Source organism: Sciurus carolinensis, chromosome 9, assembly GCF_902686445.1.
Source record: "Sciurus carolinensis chromosome 9, mSciCar1.2, whole genome shotgun sequence".
NCBI classification, from domain to species: domain Eukaryota; kingdom Metazoa; phylum Chordata; class Mammalia; order Rodentia; family Sciuridae; genus Sciurus; species Sciurus carolinensis.
In genome coordinates this window covers 68,175,524-68,200,405 of record NC_062221.1, presented here as the reverse complement: position 1 = coordinate 68,200,405, position 24,882 = coordinate 68,175,524, and the positions used below count along the sequence as shown (strand labels likewise).

The 24,882-nt window shown below is 38.2% G+C and overlaps 1 protein-coding gene across 4 annotated transcripts in view; it reads right to left on the bottom strand.

Annotated features, from left to right (window-relative positions):
* The window catches only part of Znf148 (zinc finger protein 148), a 130,800-nt gene extending 106,414 nt beyond the window's left edge, over positions 1–24,386 (bottom strand). For all 4 annotated transcript variants that reach the window (XM_047563631.1, XM_047563630.1, XM_047563633.1 and 1 more), the window contains exon 1: positions 24,201–24,386. The gene's annotated coding sequence lies outside the window, so the exon portion shown is untranslated. The remainder of the gene's footprint in view (positions 1–24,200) is intronic.
* Positions 24,387–24,882: the final 496 nt, after the last annotated feature.

The following is a 24,882-nucleotide window of genomic DNA, read 5'->3' as shown; positions in this document are numbered from 1 at the left end:
CATGCTAGGCAAGTACTCTGACACTGACCTACGGCCTCAGTCCCAGCCCCAGTTTTTTTCTTTTATAATGGCCCAATTATATTCAAGTTTGGCTACATAAGGTGAATGAAAAAGATATAACAGTATTTAAAAAAAATTTTTTTAGTTGTAGATGGACACAATACCTTTATTTTATTTATTTATTTTTATGTGGTACTGAGGATGGAACCCAATGCCTCACAGGTACTAGGCAAGTACTCTATCACAACCAATCAGGTCTAATTGGCATATGCAGAATACTTCACAGGACAAAGCAGAATACACATTTTTCCCAAACACCCATGGAAACATTCCCCAAGGCAGACCACGTCCTGGGGCACACAATGAATCACAAAAAATTGCTGAAAACAGAAATAATAGAATGTATTCTTAGACCATAATCAACTAAAACTAGAAATAAGTAACAGAAAGACTTCTAAACAGGAATAAAACAACACATCTATAAAAAGTTCATGGGTCAAATAAATCTCAAAAGAAAAATTTTAAATATATACATAAAGACTAATAAGAATAAAAACACAAGTCAAAATGTGTGGGATGCAACTAACACAGTAGTTAAAAAGAAAACTTGAAGCACTAGATGCTTACATTAGAAATAATTACTAACAACATAATTATCTACCACAAGAAACTAAAAAAAAAGCAAAAAGAACCCAAAGCAAGTAAAAGGAAATAACAGAGCAGAAATCAATAAAATGAAAAATAGAAAAGAAAACAAAAACTTATAAACCTCTAAAAAAACTAACAGAGAGAGAGAAAAACACAAATAATATAAGGAATGAAATAAGGGATTATCAGTATAGACCCTGCATTCATTAAAAGGATAACTATGACCATTATACTCTTAAATTTGACCCCCAATTCAAAACCACATTACCAAAGCTCAACTAAAATGAAAGAGGTAATATAAGTAGCCCTATGAAACTGGGTTCTTATATTTTAAAGTCCCAAGTTCTAGACCAAGATGGCTTCACTATTGAATTATTTTATTAAACTTTTTTTTTTGCAATATTAGCAATTGAACCCGAGAGCGCTACTACTGAGCTACACCACAGCACTTTTCTTTTCTTTTCTTTTCTTTTCTTTTTAGACAGAGTCTCTCACTAAGTTGCCCAGGCTGGCCTCAAGTTTGTGATCCTCATGCCTCAGCCTCCCCAGTCACTGGATTACAGGTATGCACCACTGTAGAGGGTTTATATTAAACATTTAATGAAGGATCTATAACATGTTCACAACCTCTTCCCAAAAATGGAGGAGGAAGCATTTTCCAATTCACTTCATGAGGTATTGCTAATACCAAAACAAGACAAAGACTTCACAGGAAAATTACAAGGTATTATCCCCTACAAATATGGATGCAAAAATCCTCAACAAAATACTAACAAACCAAATCCTCCAACACATATAAAAGATTATGCACATGACCAAGTATAGTTTATCTCAGGAACGCTAGGTTGGTTTAACATCTCAAAATCAATTAATGTAATACACCATATCAATAGAACAAAGGACAAAAACCTGTAGTTTTGGCAGATCAACTCAGGGGATGCAGAAAAACATTTGATGTAATCCAATGGTCTTACACAATTAAAAAAAAAAAAACACTAAGAAGAAATAGGATTTTCCAGCCAGGGGACACTGTGGCACATGCCTGTAATCCCAGCACCTTGGAAGGCTGAGGCATGAGGATCAGGAGTTCAAAGCCAGACTCCACAAAAGTGAGGTCCTAACCAACTCAGTGAGACCCTGTCTCTAAATAAAAATACAAAATAGGGTTGGGGATGTGGCTCAGTAGTCAAGTGTCCCTGAGTTCAATCCCGGGTACCCAATAATAAAAAAAAAAAAAGAAAGAAAGAAGACTTTCCTCAACCTGATAAAGGTCACCTATGAAAAACCCAAAGTTAATATCATACTTAAAAGTGAAATACTGAATGTTTCCCCTTAAGATGAGAAACAAGGATGCCTGCTCCTGCTACATCCAGTCAACACATCAACAGTGGTTTAGCAAAGTAAATTAGGCAAGAAAATAAAATGAAAGGTATGGCCTCAAACTTGTCATTCTCTTGCTTCCACCTCCAAACAGATGGAGGTGTGCACCTTCATGTCCAGTTTACCTACATCAATGTTATTTCTATGCAGTATTAATGGCCAATCCAAGAGTGAAATTAAGAAAATGATAACATTTACAAAACCACCAAAAAGAAGAGTACTTAGCAATAAAGTTACAAAATAGATACAAGACTCCTATACTGAAAACTCCAAATCATCACTGAAGGAGATTAAATACCAAGACAAATAGACATTAATTAATGGAATTAATGGATCAAAAACATGAATAGTTAAAATGAAAATACTTCACCAAATTAATCTATAGATTTCAATGTTAACTCATATCAAAACCCCAGCAGCTTGAGGGGGTGATTAAGTAGAGCACATGCTTAGTATGTGTGAGGCCCTGGATTCAATAAGTAGGACCCAAACACACACAAACACACACACACACACACACACACACACACACACACACGACTTCAAATATAAGAGCTGCAACTATAAATCTAGAAAAGAATAAAGGGAAAAGCTTCATAACATGACAATGGATTTCTTGGATATGACACCAAAGGCAGACAGGCAACAAAAGCAAAAAAGGACTAGTGGGAACTATATCAAACTAAGTCTTCTGGAGAGCACAGGAAATAATGAACAGAATGAAAAGAGATAACCTAAATAATAGTGGAAAACATGTGTAAAACACATAAGAGGCTAATACCAAAAATATATAAGGAACTCCAACAACTCAATAGCAAAAAAAAAAAAAAAAAAAAAAAAAAAACCAAACCTGTAACCTGATTTAAAAATGCACACTGGGGGTACAGGTCAGTGGTAAAGCAACTGCTTAGCATGTCAGAAGACTTTGGTTCAGCCCCCAGTACCTAGAGGGAAAAAAGGGGAAAGGACCTGAAGGACCTGACTAGACATTTTCCAAAGACAACACACCAAGAGCTAACAGGAACATGAAAACATGTTCAACATAACTAAGCAATAGGAAAACCCAAATCAAAAACCATTACAATGGAGCTATTATGTCACATCTGTTAGGATGCCCATTATCAAAAAAGTAAGAAAAACAAATGTTGGTGACCATGTGGAGAAAACTTGTGCACTGTTGATGGAAATTAAAAATAGTACAGCCACTACAGAAAGTTTATGAAGGTTCCTGGGTTCCCATATGTGTACATATGTATAGATATGTAAATATATATATCCTGTACACAAATGAAATAGTCTTAAAAAGGAAAATTCAATATGGATGAATTGACAACATTATGCTAATAAAATAAACTAGTCACGAAAAGACAAATACTACATGATTATACTTATATGGAGTATCTAAAGTAGTCACTCAAAAACACAAAGCAGAATAGTGGTTGCCAGGGGATAGGAGAGGTAAAAATGAGTATTTGTTGTTCCATTGGGTATAAGATTTCAGTAATACAAAATGAAAAGGTTCTAAAGGAATCTACAACACTGTGCTTTTACAGTGAATACCACATTATATACCTAAGTTTAAGAGGGTAAATCATCTCATGTATTTTTATAACAACAAAAAATCTTTTTAACTATTGCGTTTCAAAGACACTACTGAGAATTATTTGTAAATCATACATCTGATAAAAGCCTAATTCCAGAATATATAGAAGTCTTACAATCCAGCAATTAAAAGACAACCTAATTTTAAAATGGGTAAAGGATCTAAACAAACATTTCTCAAAGAAAAGTGGCCAAACTCATGAAAAGATGCTCAACAACATTAGCCATCAGAGATATGCAAATCAAAACTATGTCTCTAGAAAAGTTTTTCTCCTCTACTCTCACACCACAAGAATCAACACAGAGGGCTGGGGTTGTGGTTCAGTGGTAGAGCTCAGTGGTAGAGTGCTTGCCTAGCATGTATGAGGCACTGGGTTCAATTCTCAGCACCACATATAAATAAATGAATAAAATAAAGGTCTATCAACATCTAAATAATATTTAAAAAAAAATCAAGACAAGATTCTGTGACCTCTGGCCACCAAGAAGTATGTGGAGATTTCTCCCCACCAACAACTAATCAAAATCAGTCCTCCAAATTCTGCATGGGACACCAGCTTGATGTCCTTTACATCAATTCAATTCTGTGGAACTGGAATTTGATTGGAATTTGTTTCCATATAATATAGAAAATCTAAGTAAATGGAAAGATATCCAGTGATCACTGACTGAAAGTCTCAATATAACAATTCATTTCACATTGAACTACAGGTTTACTCAATTCCTATCCAACTCACAAGAAGATATTTTTACAGATATGAGCAAGATTATTATAAAATTCATATGAAAAGGTAAAGGAAGCAAAGAAGTCAGAATAGACAGAATAGAACAGGAGGAATATTCTACCCAGTAAGACTTCCTATCCAGCCATCATAGTCAAAAAAGTATGGTCCGAGTTGAAAGACAAGATAGATAATGGAACAGAGCTGAGAACTAAAAAATAATCCAACACAAATATGTTTCACGTATTTTTGACAAAAGGGAAAAAATTCAATGGAGGAAAGATAGTCTTTTTAACAAAGAGTGCTGAAACAACTGGACAGCTACAGGCCAAAAAAAAAAAAAAAAGCCTCTTGACTAAACCTCATAATCATATTCAAAAATTAATTCAAGATGAATCATGACTTAAAGGCAAAATACAAAACTATAATTTGTACAAGACAACAAACAACAAAGAAGAAATCTTTTAGGATATAAGCAAAGGGTTGCTGGACTTGGCACCAAAACCATGCCCCATGAAAGAAAAGAAACCAGACTTCCAACAAAATTAAAAATGTTCCCTGCAAAAGACTTTATTAAGATATAAGTCATCTGTAGACTAAGGGAAAATGTTTGCAAATTATATATCTTAACAAAAGTTTATGTACAGATTGTATAAAGAATTCTTTTTGGGAATGTGTTGCACACCTTTGCATGACTTGGGGAAGCAGAGGCAGGAGGATTGCATGTTTGAGGCCCACCTGGGCAACCTAGTGAGATCCTGTTTTAAAATAAAAAATTAAAAGGGCTGGGGATGAGGGCTGGGGTTGCAGCTTAGTGGTAGAGCGCTTGCCTAGCACATGTCAGGCACTGGGTTCGATCCTCAGCACCACATATAAATAAATAAATAGATAAATAGACAAATAAATAAATATAAACAAAGGTATTATGTCCATCTACAACTAAAAAAATTTTTAAAAAGAATAGAGTGCCAAGAAACAGGGAGGAGAGGGAGAAGGATGAGATAGAGTAAGATGGAAAAGTATAAATGAAACAAAACTGGCCAAGAATTGCTAACTATTAAAGCTAGGTCATGGACTTAGGAGAGTTCATAAAATTCTACTTTTCCTCTACTTAATTTTTTTCATAATAAAAGATTAATAAAAATATAAGAAAGTCATATATGTGTGTATGTGTGTATATGTGTGTATATATATGTATATATATGTATATGTACATATATACACAGAGATCAGAATATTAACTCTTGGTTTTATTTTGCCAACATGCATTTTAATTCTCTAAATATATAAGATAACTTTTAAAGAAATGTTTGCCCATATTGTTTTTACTCTTGTTTCACTCTCTTTTAAAAAAGCAGCACTATAGAAAAAAGTTTTAAACATGTAAAGAACCCTATTGATTCTTCTTTCTCTGACAATACACTGCTTTCGAAATATTTCATCTAAATATCAATTACTATTTCATCTGATTCCATTTCACCTGAAGGTTCCAAAACCTTTTTCTAAAATTAACCAAAGGGACCTTATTAGAAAGACTTAATCAGTACAATAATTCACGATGACAGTAATCCTCACACAACAGAACAAAAGTATATGTTCAATATGCCCTAAGATGTTTTAATAATTCCAGCTGGTTTGCATTAGAAATTTTGCTTAAACTGGACATGGTGGTATGCACGCACTCCTATAATCTTGGCTACTTGGGATGATAAGGTGGGGATCACTTGAGCCCATGAGTTCCACACAAACCTGGGCAACAAAGGAAGACCTTTTCTCAACAACAAAAATTTTGCCTTGTTCTAACTAACTTTAAACTATTCTAACATTTTCTTAAAAAGCAGAGAGGCTAACGCAGGAGGACTGCAAATTGGAGGCCATTCTGTGCAACTCGAACCTTGTCTCAAACTAAAATTTTAAAAAGGGGCTGGACCCAGGTGTGGCAGTGCACACCTGTAATCCCAGCAACTTGAAAGGTTGAGGCAGGAGGATGGGAAGTTGGAGACTAGCCTCAGTAACTCAGCCAAGCACTAAGTAACTCAGCCAGAACCTCAAAAATAAGAAAATTAAAAAAGGGCTGGGAATGTAGTTCAGTTGTAAAGTGTGCCTGGGTCCAATCCCCAGCACCTAAATAAAAAATAAATAGGTTGGAGAAATGGCGGGGCGGCAGAAACTTGTGTAGCATGTTCCAAGACCCTCAGTTCAATCCCCAGTATTGCAAATAAAAAAGGAAGTACTAAAAACTTTACAGTGCCTACTAATCCCATGCTGAAGAATTCAACAAATATGTGTGAATCTGAATAATTCACTAAAAAGAGCCAAGCACAATGGTGCACGCCTGCAATCCCAGCAACTCAGGAGACTGAGGCAAGAGGATCCCAAGTTCTAGGCCAGCCTCCACAATTTGGCCAGACCCTCAGCAACCCTCAGAGTGAGACCCTGTCCCAAATTTAAAAATAAAAAGAACTAGGAATATAGCTCAGTATTTAAGCACCCCCTTGGTTCAATCTCCAGTACCAAAAAGAGAAAAGAAAAAACCAAAAAATACTTCTCAATGCAATTACTTAAAATTTTAAAAATTTGATTAAACTTAATTGTGTATCAAGCACAAATGATACAATAACTTTTCCCTCCATAATAAGACTGCAATTAAGGGCCTGGGACTGTGGCTCAGGGGTAGAGCACTTGCCTAGCATGTGTGAGACACTGGGTTTGATTCTCGGTACTACACATACATAAATGAATAAAATAAAGGTCTATCAACAACTAAAAAATATTTTTTAAAAAGACTCCAATTTTAATTAAATAAGTAAATTAAAACTAAATGATAACTGATATAACAAAAGACATGAGTTCTGCATTATCTGTGGGACTCTGAGTAAGTCACAATCTTTCTGAAACTATTACCTTATCTATATATAAAAAAAAAGGAGTTATACTCTATTCCAAAAGCCTGTGTTCTAATGTTCTAATATACTTTAGAACTTTTGACCCATGATCATTCTATTTAACCAAAATTTTAGGAAAAGATTTACAATATATATGATATAGATATCAATTTTATAACTTTCATAGGTTTAAATCATTTGGAAGAATGTTATTCTCAATATATTGAGAATAGGCCAGGGTTTCTCAACAAAGGCACTACTGACATTTTGCACAGAATAATTTCTTTCCTGTAGAAGCTGTCACAAACATCATGGGATGGTTAGCATCTACCCATCAGAAGCAAAGTCTCCCAGCAAGAAAACCAAAAATGTATCCAGGCATTGCCAAAATCATCTCTGCTTTGAGAACCATTCTATCAGATTAAAATATTCCAGAGTTTTTTGAAGATTGAAGGAGGAAGAAAGATTGTTTGTTTTGTGATATAGGAAGAAAAGCACCAGAAAGGGTGGGAATGTTTTCTAACAAAACAAAAGGTCCAACTGCATGTCAGATACTATAAAAAGACAAGGTACTCTCTTGTAGGAGGCCAACTAAAAAAGCCTTAACAAATGTTGTGTGTGGCCAATGTACTGATGAGAAAAACAGCATACAAAGTTGTGGAGTAAATTCACAGATATTCTATCTGTACTCTGTTGAGCATCCTCAATAAAGAATAAAGTTTTTAAACAGAGATAGATCAAGTTAACATAATTCCTCTTCTACCTAGCATTTTCAAGGTGGCTAAAAGTTTCAAGTTTAGCTAGCTAAACTTGCTATTCTCTAACCACTGTGAAAAACACGTGAAATACCCACGTGAAAAACACGTTCACCCACAGTTAAATACCAGTAAATATCTATTTTAATCAAAAGTAAATATGGGATGAATTCCATTTAAAGTAACACTGAGGAATATTCTCAAGTCCTTTATGTTTGTAAAGAAAGGTCAATAATACAGTGCAGAGAAATTACATTTAAACTTAAGTATTTAAACAAAATTAATGTTCCCATGTTAGCTCTTTAATACCCATGTTAGCTCTTTAATACACACTATAAAACCAATTTGGCCATATTTTCCTCCAAACAGACAAATACCCAGTTTAATTAGTCTATTCTTGGATAGGTCACCAGACGGGGAATGAGAGACCCAGAGTCTATTTCCAGCTGCAAAAGACTGGTAATCTCAAGCAAATTATTCACTCAGGTTAAGGTTCTACACCCATATCATGCTGACAATACTGAAAATCTGCCCAGAAATAAGCACAGAGAAACCCAGGACAACCTCCTACACCCAAAGGACAACTGCAAACATATTTTTAGATTTATTAAATCTAAAAATCTGAATAGGATTTTATTTATAGCAACATTTAACATACTTGAAATTTCAAAACTGCGTGATGCCTTTACCATTTTCCTCTATAAAATTAATAAGAAATCTTTTTTTAAATCACACCATGCTCAGTTTTGCAAAATTCTATATGCAAACTGAACAAGTCATAATTATTATGTAAGACAAAAAGCCTGCTTTAAATTCAAGCTGTGGAGAAAAGCTTCAACTTTGCATTTCCTAACTTTAGCTTTTAGTCTACAATGTAAGTATTTCTTTCCTGGCACTGTAAAAGTGCTTCACAAAGTCTGGAGAGCAAAATTTGCCCCACAGCCTAATTCTGGAATGGCCTTGGAACAATCCTACCACTAGACTTGCAGGTTTTACTGACGCAACCAATATAACAGAAGAATACATTTTTTGCTCTTGATTCCACGTAAAAAACTACTTGTCTGGTAGACCAAGTTACTGGCCTGACCTTTCGCAGACCCTAAAACTGTAAACACAATGCAGTCCAATAGAAGATTTGCAAGAACAGAGTTGGTGGGGAGAGGAAGGAGTCCATTAGCCTTCGGCGGCCCAGTTGCCAGGCAGACACTCGTTAGCCACCGAGGAGCACTCACAAAATTCCCCATCTCACGGCGGGCTGCGGGGCCGACCCGGAAGACTCGGAGTCCAGAGGCCGCGGGGCCCCACCGCCAGCAGAGGCCCAGGCACGCCAGCCGCGGTGCAGAAAAGCGCCCGCCTTACAGCGCTCCGCCACCACCTCCCGGCATAGGCGCACGCCTGCGCGCACACACGCTCCCAAACACACAACAAAAGGAAGCCGTGGGAGCCGCGTGCGGAGGTCTGTTTGAACACGAAGCAGAAGACCCTCCCCCGACCCAGGCGGCGCTGGCCCAAGGCCTGCTCACTTAATGGAGCGCCCCCGAGGGGCCCGCGAGCGCGCGCGGATCCCCAAGTCCCAGTAGTTCGGCTGGGCTGGGCTCGGCTGGGCTCGGCTGGGCTCGGCTCCACCCGGCTCCGCTCGGCTGGGCTTGGGCCCACACCCGCAGAGCTCCGCGCCGCTGCTCCACCCGCAGCCGGCGGACCGCCAGGGAAGTCCTGCCTGGGCAGCTGGTCCAATCAGGCCTGCTCCCAAAGCCCACCGAACCGGACTTCCTACTTCCCGGGTTTCTTAAATAAAACTATGACGCTTAATTATCCTAGGTAAAAATCCGCACCCCTACAAACCAGGGCCCCTTTCCTAACTAAACCAGTCATCAAAAGTAGTATGCAACACAACACGCCAGAACACAGCCCTGTAGTAACACACAGGCTTACAATAAAAAATCTTTCAGTAATTTCTTCCATAATCCTTCCTCTTACGCTTACTTCTCCATACCTTAATTTTCTCATTTTATTATCCCTGGCCTATTTTTAACGTAAGAGCTGTATTTTTCTCTAAAACATCTTTCCATTTTACTCTTGAAATTTATTTTTAATAGTAATAAGCTTCATTAATTTCTTCCATAACATCCCCCACTTGGCTACTCAAAAGTCTCTTCAAAACTTTTATTTTTATCAGCTCCTACCAAATCAATTCATACATAACTCTCAAACACTGCATTTTTCTCATCTGTTCCTTCATTCCCCCAAAGCAAACACTTTACTACTTAACACACAAATTTGCACCAAGCTGCCGTCAAGTTTAGTGCAACTATTCCAGACAGGCCACTAGTCACTGAAAAATCCATTTCCTAAGCATACTCCAATAACTTGACCAAAATCTTTCCAAATATTCTCTAACAATTCATTTGAATCACTCATAACTTAAGACTACTAGGCCCATTTCCCTAAATACTAATTATATAACAATCAAATGAACAAATTCTCATTATATGTTTCTACACATAAAAGTGTGCACATTTTGACAAACACACATACTACAAGAACCCTGCAGAACACCAAGTGTGTATTTCATTCTAATGCCTTGAATATTGGCTCTTCTCAAATTTGCAAGGAAAACATCCAACCTAGATTCTCAAGCATCCAATTCCTTATCTTATGAAGTTATCTATGTCAAATTAATATAGTTATCATTTAAAACATAAATCTTTCCATTTCTAAAATAACCCCTCCCAACACCTTAAAGATATCCATCACTAGCCTAACCCACACAATCCACCCAAATATTCAGAACATGCTCAACTCCACAAGGCTCAAGTATGTCTGAGGCAGGTCCTGGAAACGATTCTAGACCACTTCAAGAAAGGTTGCTGTATGTTAAGCCAAGCTTTCTGAAGTGAGAGCTGGGGATGTAGCTCAGTTGCAAAAGTGCATGCCTAGCACACAGGAGGCACTAGGTTGGATCCCCAGCACCACCCCCACCCTCCAAAAAAAATCTGAGTTGAGATGTGACATCCATGGGTTTTCTTAGGTCTTCAAACGCTTGCTTATTAAATTTAATGAGTGACTAGATGAAGAAGTTAAGGAAGAAAAAAAAAAAGTAATGAATGCTCACAGGCAGGATGCTGGAACTAAAGCTACACTAGGAAGGAACACCAGTACTGTGTGCTTTGTCATATTTTTCTCACTGCTGCCACTCTTGAGTTTCTGCCTTACAGGTTCTCTCTCTGAAACATGACTATCAAAAACTCTGATCTGAACAAGGAAGATAAGGAAAAGTATTCTTTGCTCAGCGGATGAAAGAGTTAATCATGTGAGGAATATAATATGTAAATTATATTTGGAGCTTATAGCATTGGTCACTTAATGGCTTAAAAATGTTAGTTGTGCCAGGCATAGTGGTGCACACCTGTAATCCCAGCTATTTAGGAGGCTGAAGCAGGAAGATTAGCAATTCAGGAGAATTTCAAGTTCAAGGATTGCCTGTGCAACTTAGCAGGACTATCTCAGAATAAAATCTAAAAAGAGCTGGGAGTATATAGCTCAGTGGTAGAGTACCCCTGGGCTCAATCCCTGGTACTATAAATAAATAAATAAAATGTATGTCAGTTGCTGGGACCACAGTAAGGTACATTTAGTTACCCAGTTGAGTCAAGTCTTTCATAATACAAGGGAAAAGGCGACAGAAGACAAAGACTGACAAAAAGGAACACTGCAACAGAAATGGACAAGTTATGGTTTGGGAGCAGAGAGACAAGTCAAAAAGTAAGAGGACTGGTCTAAGTTTCAAGCATCATCAATGAAGGTTAAGTATTTGGAAGATGACAAAGGATTCAAACTCTGAGGTTACAATGCTCAAGATTTAAAATAATAAAAAGTCTAGGCACAGTGACACACATCTGTTAGCCCAGCTACTCAGGAGGCTGAGGCAGGAGGATCACAAGTTTGAGGTCAGCCAGGCCAAATCAGCAAGACCCTATCTTAAAATAAAATGTACAAAGAGCTAGGAATTCAGCTCAGTAACAGAATTCCCCATTGCTGAAAAAAGAAATACACACATTGAATTTATATCAATATATTACATTTGAATGGTTATGCTACTACAAGTATTATTTATTTTCTAAATAAAGGTAGTGAAACAACTGATTAATGTAACAAATCCATCTATTTCTCTCAATCCCCAGGTCACAAAACAATTTAGATTTTTATCATCTTAAGCTTGATTTTTTTCTGGAAAGCCTCCTCCTCTCATGTCTTAGCTCTATCACTCCTTCAGCTTAATAAAAGGTCTTAACTGCTTTGTGCTCCCTAAGGCCACTCCCACTGTTACTCTATTACTAAAAAATGGCATTGCAGTTTGTCTTATTTGCTTAAACTATTCCCTGTGTAACATCAACCAAACTTCAGAGTACTTTTTCCCCAGTGGTTTCAATTGTTTTGTCCCATATTCAGTCATTATTCTCAATGGCCTTAACAATGAGGCTAAAAATAGTTTCTACACTCTGACCTTCCTCAGATCCTAAAACCAGCATCTGCACTTCAGCTAGCCATATGTGCATACTGAAAAACAGGCCATCAATTGCAAGTGCTGTAACTTCAGAGACACCACCCACTTTTTCTTAAACACAACCACATATATTCTAATTACACACTTACTTTTACTATCATTTAGCTTCACTTGTTCCCTACATAATTTAAAACTGTCCCCCAGCCATCTCAGTACTGTCCTCTACAGAATATCATCACCTTCCATTATACTCACTACACATATCCCCAGAGACAGACAATCCTCATCATCTCTCTTCTCCACACCCACACACTGGGTGTTAAACACCACCAGAAAGCCATGAAATCTCCCACAACAGATTTATTCTAAATACAACTTTCTACCTCCTTAACTAATCTAAATCAATTTCATATTTAAATCCTTAATCCTATCAAATAATCAATTCCTTCCACAAAATTCCCTCAAATCATACCTTCTCCACCTGTAATCCTCTTTACAGCTTCTAAAATGCTATCTTCATCCATCTGTTACTTCTTGCCTCCAGTTTTTAGAAAAGTTGTTCTTCCTTTCTAAACTAAATTTGTTAATACAATTCCTACATTCATTGCTTCCTATTCTTCCAACCCCTCAGTAAGCCTCCATGTTGGTCTCTGAATTGCCCTCTTGAAGACCACAAAGAAGGGAGGGAGGGAGAGAGGGAAGGAGAGAGAAGGAAGGAAGGAAGGAAGGAAAAGAAAATTCTATGCAACATATCCTATGAGACACACTTAAGTCCTTATCCTCTGACAATGACACTTGAACTACCTACCTTGGTTTGTATAAGCACATGATTCTACTCTGTACATACTTTTGCACATAATTCTTGGTACATGATTACACTCTGATCTCTCTGCTTGCTGCTTCTGTCTCAAAAGACTACTGCTTCTCCTCTTAGTCAAATTGTGGGTACTTTCCCAAGTTTTGTCCTGGAACTTTCTATATCTCCCTCCACCTCAGGGTCTCATTCCTCACCAAGTCATCTACATTTTCAATCTCCATATGGATACTCTCCCCCAGCTCCCCAAAATGAGCTTTAAACCATCAACCTCTGCTATAATCTACATATATTCTTGAAGAATTTAATATATAATTATTTTTAACTAGATTAAACTATTTATTCCAATTAACATCTTAAATATCAGTCCCAATAATATCATAACCATCACTTCCCTACCAAATCCAGAATTAGCAGCTTCAATGATCACTCTATGTACATATTCCCAAGTCTCCACTGAACCTCCTTCCTCAGTTTCAATCCAGTATTTTTAACTCTAGTTAGACAACTCCTCCAATACTTCCATTGGTGCCTTATATACTGATCAATGTGTCTTAAAATACCAAAATAGTTCTAAGTAATCCAACTAATTTCTGTTAATGGCACCAAAATTCTCAGTCACCCAAGTGACTTCCATTTTCTTTTTCTGTTTCTTAAAAGTTTCTTCCAATTCTTTTTTTGAGGTACTTTGAAGAATTTTTGTTTTGTTTTGTTTTTTCCTAGTACTAGGTACTGAAACCAGTGTCATTTTATTACTGAGCTACAGTTCCAGTCCTTTTATTTTTTTATTTTGAGACAGGACCTCACTAGGTTATACAGGGTGGCTTCCAATTAGTGATCCTCCTGCCTTATTCTCCCAAGTTGCTGGGATTACAGACATGTGCCACCCAGCTCTCTGAGATATCTCCTATCTATCCCTTTCCTTTTATTTCCATTACCATTATTCCCAACTCAGATCCTCAATACTTCACAGTCTTGCCATAGCCTTCTAACTTTGTCTCCCAGTTACCAGGGTCTCCTCATTACAAAAAAGAAAATGTCACCGATAGCATTCTTCAGCTCCCTCTTTTCCCCAATCAAGTAATCAATAGTTTCCCAGTACATCCTGAGTCAAGTTAAAACTCCTTAGACATCCCCAAAACAGAAACTACTCAATTGTCCAACAGTCACTGAATGGATAATTACATTGTGGCATATTCACATAATGGAATACCAAGGAGGAATGAAAAAGAATGAACTACTACTATACGCATGGATCAACCTGTCAGAATAATGCTGAGCAAAAGAAATCAACACAGAGAAATATGATTCCACTTGTATGAAGTTCAAAAGGTCACAATAATTACTCTGGATTATAGGAAACATTCACTTTGAGAAGATACATAAGGGAGCCTTCTTAGATGTTAGATATATTCTACATATTAAGCTGGGTGGTAGCTACATAAATGTACACCTAACAAAGTCATTAACCTGTACCCTTAGTATATGTCATATCTCAATAAATAAATGTTTAAAAAACAATTAAGCCTGGATTTTGAGATCTTCCATCTACTTTCCAGCTTGATTTCCCTCCATTCCTCAAAATAAACCCTAAAAAGTATAGCTAATTTAAACTATCAACCCCTAAACACACCTAGAACATTTCTGTCACTCATATCACTTCTTAGAATGCCAACCTTCACCATCTTGTCTATTATAATCCTATTTATCCTGCAAGGTAGAAGCTACACCCCAATTTCTCCACAAAGCCAATTCTGATCAAAGTTGCTATAATATTTGTGTCATTAGTCACATTTTGTCCCCAGATAACTCCCTGAAGAACATGGACTGTTGTCATATATAAATATGTATTCTTCACACTGCCTATCATGAAAACCTGAACACAGCAAGGGTACAAAAATATTCCCTATGAGTACATCCTGGCAGACCACTGAAAACACCCTAGAATCTAACCCCTCCTTATATTCATACATCACTGTCTCTAGACACAATTCATTCCAGATTCCATATTTAATCATTCAACAAATAATTGAGCACCTATTACATAAAAGAAACCATCCTATCTAATTTACTGTACCTCACTAAACTACCCTAAAATGCAATTCAATTTCAGGTATTGCCATTTGAATCATTCTACAACTCTTAACTTTACAGTCATTTTTCCAGTCCTCTAGTCTCTCTACCTCCAATCGCATCCCATCCCCTCATTTCTAATCCTTCTGCTAATTCAAGCCCTTCTTAGTTTCTCTAGTAACCTAACTGGTCTTCTCACCTCCAACCTTACTTTACTACCACACTGGCCCCAATTCTTTACGGTATAGCTATTGTCAGATTAAGTTTTCTGGGACTGGGGGTATAGCTCAGTGCTAGAGCCTAGCATATACTTGCCTAGCATACACAAGGCCCTGGGTTCAACATACAGTCCTTGGCTCAATTCTCTACTCAAAAAAAGTTCAATAGGCATACATTAATGATACAAGTTAACATACTTCAATCCTTTGTTAACATACTTTAATCTTCAAATCCTCAACAACCCCTGACAGGAAGATATAATGATTATCAATTTCCTGATGAGAAAACTGAGAATCAGAAAGGAAGTAATTCTCTACAATCACAGACTGCATAAATAGAAGATCTAAGACTCAAACACAGTTTCTGTTTGCTTACTAAGTACAACACCATGTCATATCAAATACAAACTACTTGGTTTAGCTTTCAAGGTCATCCATTTTCTACCCAACCCCAATTGACTCTTTTTATTTTCTATTATATTGTGTCCTATTCATGAACTCTGAGTTCCAAACTACGGGTTGTGATGAATTATTCAGTTGATCATGAAATCGGTTTAATAGGTAACACCAACCCCAGCCTGCATCCAGCTCTGCTGTCCTTTTTTCTTTTTTAAAACTAAATATCATCCAACCAGCAAGAACCTGTCTCTAAATAAGATAGAAAAGGGCTGGGGATATGGCTCAGTGGTTAAGCAACCCTTGGGTTCAATCCTGGTGCCAAAAAAAAAAAAAAAAAAATCTTCCAAGCACATCCAATCTGGTAAGGATAGTTATTCTATTAAGGATGGTATTAAAGGGCTAGGGATATAGCTCAACTGATAGAGTGCTTACCTTGCACACACAAGGCCCTGGGTTCAATCCCCAGCACCATAAACAAACAAACAAACAAAAAAAGATAGTATTAAGAACAGTTATATGGATTGAGGTTCCTCAGCACCACATAAAAATAAATAGACATTGTGTCCATCTACAACTAAAAAATATTTTAAAAAATAACAGTTAGTTATATGAAATTTCGGTTTTACACATACACACATTCAAACATATATGTGTTAGATGAAGATGTGGTTTGTTTTTCTTACTGTGGGTCATAGTTTAAAAATAAAAAACTAACCATTTCCCATTAGATTCTAGGCTTCTAACATCCAAGGTTTTACTTATACTAATAATTCCTCAGGTTGTAATGCTCTTTCAGTAATGCTTGCCAGTCAGACCTATCTATCCCTTCAAAGACCAGCTAAAATTCCAGTTCAATGCCACCAAAATGCAGACACATGTTCCTCCCCTAGCCAAATGCATTTACTACCCTTTAACTTAAACATTGGGAGGATGGGAATGTAGCTAAATAATAGAGCCTACCAAGTTCAGGACCTGAGTTTAATCCCCAGCACCAAAAAAAAAAAAAAAAAATTGTTTTAAACAGCTTTAGTAATATTGGGTATTTTTCTTATGATACTCTCATGATTGTGTAGCAATTTACGCACAAATGCCTTTTCATATGACCGATATGTATTATGAGTTAAGAAAACTCATCCCAGCAAACAATATGCATTATCCATTAAAGAAAATTCATCCCCTTATTTTCAGAAATCCTTAATTATAAATCACATAATTTCTACAATATTTCAAATTTCTTTTAATTCATATCCTTCAAATAACCTTTACCATCTTCCTCCTCAAAATAACCCTTTCAAATAATCCTCTTTACTCTCCATCTTTTCAAGCTTTCCCTGAAACATAACCTACCCTTACTGATGATTGAACCCCAGGGCCCTGAGCATACCAGGCAAGCAATTTACCACCAGCAAGCTAAACCAGCAGATCCTTTTTTTTCCCCCATTTGAAAAAGGGTCTTGCTAAGTGGCTTTGAACTTGTGATCCTCCTTCCTCAGCCTCCCAAGTAGCTGTGATTACAGGCATGCACCACCACTCCTGGCAATCTTATATATTTTTTAAATTTTTTAGTTGTAAATGGACACAATAACTTTATTTATTTTTTATGGTGCTGAGCATGGAACCCAGTGCCTCACACATGCTAGGCAAGTGTTCTAACACTGAGCCACAATCGCAGCCCAATCTTATATTCTTTACACAGATTTTGCTTTCTTCATTTTTTTCTTCAATTACACCTCCTCAAATTATTTTAATGCATTTCTAGTGCACATATCTTTATAAGCCCCATTAAGTCCTGTGTAGAAAATGTCATAAATGAAACATACAGCAAACATACAGATAAATCAGATCTCCTAAATTAACTCACATACAGAAAACATACAGATAATTCAGATCTCCTAAATTATCTCATATACCTTCTCATTCACTCGTTTATTCAAAAAAGCATATGTCCACTGGATACATTCCCTCAGTTCTGTCTATTCTATTCCGTAATTCAGAAAGCAGCTTTGAGAAAAGTGTGCAGGAAAATGCCAGGAAAACACAGCCAAGTTGACTCATGCTTTTCACTCACAGAGACTAAGTAATTTACAGCGTACACTCAGAATAGGAGAAGCTAAAAGTTATACTGGACATAGATGGAAACAGACCCCACAGTTATTGCAGGGGGTTCAACATCTACCCAACAAATGTGAATTTGAAAAGAAACAAACCAGAAGGAGTAGCTAAAATGAAACAGGCAGAAAGTATTCAGACAAAAATAGATCTAGACTCTAGGTTCATTCTAGGGCTACAAGAGAAATTTGGAGTCATTTAGTCGTTCCCCCCCCCCAACCCCCGGAAATCCCTAAGGAATTCTTTCAAGTATCTAGCTAAAGTTTGGTTCACTTAAACTCTTTCCCCAAACCTTAGCAAATATTCATTTCTCCATTCTCTGAACTGTACTACAGCACTTAATGTCTGTAAAACTCATTTGTGAACTCAATCGTAAAGTATCTTGCTCAAGGTAATGAAATTGTTAATGAACATGCCCAGACTTATTTATATATTCAAATCAGCATGGTCCTCTTTAAAATAAGTTACCTTAGGTGGCTATCACTTACTCATTTATTTACTCCATCCATCCAACCATCAGATACACTCAACATTTACCTAGTACCTAACTAATGTGAAGTCATCACCACTGCTCAAAATATTTCCAGCTTCCTCTTAGGGAGTATTTTCTAAAATTAGTTAATAAGTCAACCAAGAAATCATCCTTTTTTTTTTTTTTTTTTTTTTTTGACTAACTGAATTTAAAGTAAAACTACTCTTCATTTACTCTATTTGATACTGTCTGATCTTCAGCATTTCTTAAAAAATCCAGTCCTTTTTTTTTTTTTTTGAGACAGGATCTCACTATGTTGCCTAGGCCTTAAACTTTCAATCCTCCTGCCTCAGCCTCCACAGTAGCTGGGATTACAGGTGTGCACCACCATACCCAGCTAAAAATAAAATCTTTCAAGTAAAAAGATTCATCAACAATGACACTATTCAGAATGACAGTATGACTTGTATTATTTATAAATGTGCCATCGAGGAGGAATTATAAATTCCTGAAGAATAGGGAACATGTTCTACTCACCTTTATAAGTCCCCTCCTCCAAGAGCACATAATAGGCACTCAATACATAGGTAACTTATATAAATTAGCACTAGAGGCTCAAAGGTAATTCAAAAGAGATACTAAAAAAAAAAGTTCTAAACACTACTATTGAAAATGACTATCAAAATACAAAAATTCTCACCTGGAGATATTTATTTTTAAAAATCAATTTTATGAAATCTTACATTACTAGTGAATTATTTCACAACTGCTTTTCTCTCTTAAAATAATGTTAATATTATAAAATCCTTGAGTGAAAAAAATTTCATCTAACTTATTTTTCAGTACTGAGGACTAATCCCAGGGCCACACATGCTAGGCAAGTATTCTACCACTGAGCTACACCCCAATCCATTTTTCCCCATCTTTAGAGACAAGGTCTCACTAAATTGCCAAGTTTGGCCCTGAAGTTGCAAGCCTCCTGCCTAAAGTAGCTGGGATTACAGAAGTGTACCACTGTACCCAGCATCTAATTTTTTTATTGTCCTAAAAATGAATTAAATCAGGCAGATTCTTAAAACAGCTAGAGATAAAATTCAAACTAAACTAGTACTCCACTCCAGACCAGATCTACCTCAGATTAAATAAACCTTATGTTAGAAAAGACCTTTTGATTCTACTCATTTGATGTACTTGCAGGATTATTATAGTTCAATTCTATTCCATTCTGTCTTCTCCCCTTAATCTAGCAACCCTCCAATCAAACATCCTTTCTATCCTCACTCTCTCAAACACACACACACAATTTTGTCCACAATACTCCCGTAGTACTCAGTAATTTCATACAGTCCAACTATTATCACTAACAGTGAATATTACTTTCTAGCAGTCATTCCACAGGTTATTTATTAAACACTTAAGAATCAAGCTGTTGAGTTTCCCCCAGAGATTAAATAGTCTCAGCTCTAGAGCAGGTTACAATCTAGTTATCCCTTGCAAAACAAAGAGGATAATTCCCATAAGTAAATACAAAATTTAGCAGTACAAATCTATATATGAATGCTGTTGTTATTAAGAATAAGAATGAGGGGCTGAGGAGATAGCTCAGTCAGTAGAGTGCTTGCCTTGTAAGAACAAGGCCCTGAGTTCGATCACCAGCACCCAAAAAAAAAAAAAAAGAGGAAGAATGTGAGGCAAGGTGGCTCCCACCTGTAATCCCCAGCAAATCTATAATCCCAGGGACTCTGGAGGCTGAGGCAGGAGGAGCACAAATTCAAGGTCAGCCTAGGCAACTTAGTGAGATCCAGTGGCAAAATAAAAAAGCTTGGGATGTAGCTCAGTGGTTAAATAAATAATAAATAATAAGGAATCCTTTCAAGAGGTGCAGTTACTTAAACAAGACTTCCTAAAAGATGTGGAGCATTACCTTTCTGTTCTCCCAATATCCATCCCACTGGCCTGTACCTCATATACAAATTGCAAAAACACTAATACTTTAACTCTTTGAACAGCACAGTTTGTCCACTACATTCCCATTACATTAGTGACTGAAATATGACCATTTCCTTTATTACCACAGTCTCACCATAAGGTAAATCTCCTGCACATCAACTATATGGAAATGCCCTTCAGCATCCCCCCAAATTATCACTACTTCCAGAATCCATATCCCTCATTCTTCTCCCCTTATCACATTTCCCTTCTCTTCCCTCCTTACACACACACCTCAAACACACACACATACACATACACTTTCCACACCAAACCATTTCTTCCTAAAAATAGGAATCAAACAGGGTGCAGTAGTACACACCTGTAATCCCAGTTACTTGAGACTGAGGCAGGATCGTAAGTTTGAGGCCAGTCTGGGCAACTCAGCAAAAATCTGTTGCAAAATAAAATTTTAAAAAATTTTAAAAAAATAAAAAAAGAAAAGAAAAAGGAAGAATTGTCATACAAATCAGGTCCTGTAATTCATTCCTGTAACCCTAGCAATTTGGAAGACTGAGGCAGAAGGATCTCAGGTTTGAGGCTAAACTCAGCAATTTAACAAGACTCAACAACTTCATCAAACCCTGCCTCAAAAAATAAAAAAGAGATGGGGATGTAATTCAGTAGTAAAGCAACCCTGGGTTCAATCCCCAGAACAATAACAAAGCCATAGAAGCCTAGAAAGAACATTCAGGGGTCATTTTAATAATTTTCCAGATTTCATACACTGAAACTCTCCAGAATACTGCAACCTGGTAACTAATTCAAAGATGAATAATTTTCACTGTCAAGCAACACCTCCTCACCTCTAACCAGCATATCTAATGCTCCAAAGATACTCTTTTATACAAGGCAGTCTTCTTCCTTAAAGATCCATCCAAACTCCCCTTTATCATCTCACCCAGAGTTTTCAGTCTAATTCTAAATGCTTCTCTCTACTTCAGGCCCTGCTAGTCTAAATCCTAATCTAACACAGTGGAAAGTCAAAAGATACAGCCTTAAGCAGCTAGACTCTAAAATCAAAGTTTAAGCATATTATTTTGAAGACATAAGACATCAAATAAAAGAACTAAAATAATAATTGTAAAAATGAAAAAGGAGAAGGAAAAGGATAATGTCCATAATAAATCCTTTTCATTCATTGCCAGACTCAGTGGTGCACACCTAAAATCCCAGCTACTCTGGAGGCTGAGGCTGAGGTAGGATGATCACAAGTTCCAAGGTCAGCATAGACAACTTAGCAAGACCCCAAAGAGTTGGGTGGTACAGCTTCATTCCCCAGTACTCACCCCGGCCAAAAAAATTCTTTTCATTCATTGAAGCATGACTCCTAAATAATGTCATTTTGATAAATCAAAAAATAACGGTATATGCCTATTACACAGAGACCTGGAGAAAAGCATGAAAAGAATTACAAAACAATACTTAGTAGTAGCTCTGGAAAGCAGAACTGCAATGGACAGGCAAGACTAGGCTATTGCTTTTCAATCTAAGTCCCCTAAGAACAATTTTATTAGACTTATTTCATAATGTAAGACAAAAAAAACTAGCACACTAGATTTAAGTGCATTGTAATTACAATAAAAAAGATAATATACGGTATCAGAAGGGAAGAAAAACGGACCCTCTCATACTATGATGACAGTAAAAACAGATACCTCATACTATGTAACACAAAGAAGACCTTTCAAAAAGTGAGTAAATCCAAATAAACTAAAAGTTTTCCTAATTTTTAAAATAATAATCCTGGATTATTTCTATAAGAAAATTTGTAATGAAAGTCCCTCTTCAATGTAATCCTAAATTAGCTTCATTCTTTAGAAATTTTTGCTGAAGTAATGCATAACTGAATTTTCCCTTCCCATCTTCCCGTTAATCTCACCTTCGACTCCTATAAAAAATAAAAATAAATTCACACTTAACATGCTTACTATCCCCTCTTCAATATAATGTGCATATAGTTTATCTTAGTAACAAAAGATGAATAATATTCAGATAAACTTTAAGAGCATGGTTCTTGCCCAGAGTTCCCTCTTGGAAATCAGGTCTGGTGTGGGCTCAGCAAATCCAACAGCGAGAGCCTGATTCATTTCCTGACACAGAGATTCTAATTGTCCCTCCAACCTAGCTCTAGAAGTATCCACTCTCTTCAGGTTCCCCTAGACCTCATGATAATCAGATCTGAACTTACAACCTACAACCAAAAAAGATATTCTAGATCCTCCATTCTGCATGCCCACATTTTGCTGGCAGATTAGTTTCCTTCAATATCACCATGACTTAATAAGAGTACAACAGGAACTGTGTGTGAATGGCAAAAGATCTCTCACCAGCCGAGGTATAAGAACCAGTCCAGCATACCAGACACATATAAGCTACAAATGGAACCTCCAAGTGCCACTATAAATGGACTTCCCCCACCATCAATTATAATTTTATGTACTGCAATCCAGGCTGGATAATAAGGCACAAGCTCCACTGGACAAGATAAAGCTGGGCAGTGAAGAAAACCACCAAGTCAAGTAATTTCTATTACAGCATTTGCTAGGATAGTGCTCATCCAGTCTCTGATGTGACAATACTTCAAATTCGCTAAAAATCTAAACTCCATGCCTCAAGAATTCCCATAGGCCAGTCTCTTTCTCAAGGTCCGTTTCAGAGGTTTTCATATTCACTGGTGCAGGACCAAAATGTCTCAGACCAGACTGTAATTCTCAGTGACCCCAACCACAGCCCGGAACCACACTTACCAGATGTCATCTACAGAAGAGCCCAAACAGGTACGGAACTAGGCCATCCTGGCACATCTGAAATAATTCTTTAGTCCTTGGGACAGCATTTATTAATTATGCTACATCTGTCTATTTTATTATGCATTCCCTGCATCATGTCTAACATTTAGCACTCCCTCTTGCTTCAAAAGCTCTCCTTTCTATTCGAGGAAACTCCTATATCCCTTCTTTCCTTGCCTTAGAAACGCTTCAGTTCCTTCCATAACGAAATACCTAAGGTATCTGCACAATGAACACCCCCCAGAATCCTCAAGACTCCTCCACAGCCACCCCCTGCATTCCTCCACCTATCCGGCATCTTCCCTCCGGTCTCTCTCCCCGCTTTCACACTCCCACTATGTTTCCTGCAAACATTCCCTTTTCTCCAACCCCTGCCCTTCCCTTCTACCAAAGAGCACACTCGAGCACCAACAGTGACTTGAGGCCTGCGGTGCATAAAGCACTGCACCAGACACGGTGGACAGAGACCTGGTGTCTCCCCGGCCTCTTACACCCTCACCCAGCACCCTTGTGGCCTCCGCATGCGAGCATCCCACCTCTCTGTCTACCTCTGACACCCCCCTCAGGCCTAGGAGGCCGCCTTCTCTCCTCTGCCACCCCCGTCATTATCCGTTCTCAACCCCCCAACCCACCATCCGCGCCCAGCTTCCTCCCGTCCCCCAGCCAGTCCCTCCGTTCCCCGCTGCCTCGGCGGGTCGGTCCCCGGGCCGCCCCCAGCCCCGCCATGACTCTCTCCCCCCAGGGTCAGGCCGTTACCGCCGCGCGCTCCCCCCGCGCGCCGCCCCCTCCCCCTCCCCCGCCCTCCCCGGGCCCGGGCCTGCCAGGCCGAACGCTTTACCGCGGGCGGGCGCCGAGTCGCGCGGTCACCGACTGCAGGCGGTGGCAGCTTCAACCTTCCTTGGAGCCTTGAGAGGAGGGGAAGGGGGGAGGGGAGAGAACTTTTACTGTGGCAGCTTCGGCAACAGCTCCCACCCCTGCGCCTTTCTCCTCTTCCTCCCCCTCCTCCTCCTCCTCTTCCTCCTTCTCTTCCTCCTCCCAGAGCAGTAGAGAGGCAGACATGCCGCGGCTAGAGCGCCGCCGCGGTCGCCGCCACTGCCGGCGCTATGCATTGTGGGAAGCCCCGTACACGGGAAGCGCTCTACAGCGCCCGCCCTCGCCTGGCGCTGAGAGCAGGCTGGAAGACTCAGCGTGGCTTGGATTCCGGCGCCTGCGTGTCACCAGCTTTGCGTGGCCGGAGAAGCTGGCCCCGAACCTCTGGTCCCAGCTGCTGAGACTGGTAGAAAAGCGATTTGAAAGAGATCGGAACTGAGGAAACCTCTTTTAGAAAGGGGTACCCCACTTTCAGCCTCAGTCTGTGTCTGGCGCCCGGAGTAATGGAGACTGGGGGGTCGGGAGGACTTCAGGCCTCGGAAAGTGGAAGGGTCGAGGACGTAGGTGAAAGGTTGTTGACCAGAATTGCTTGGATTTTTCGCTTATTCTCTTATCTAGCCTTCTTTCCCACCACCCCAAACACCCCCTTT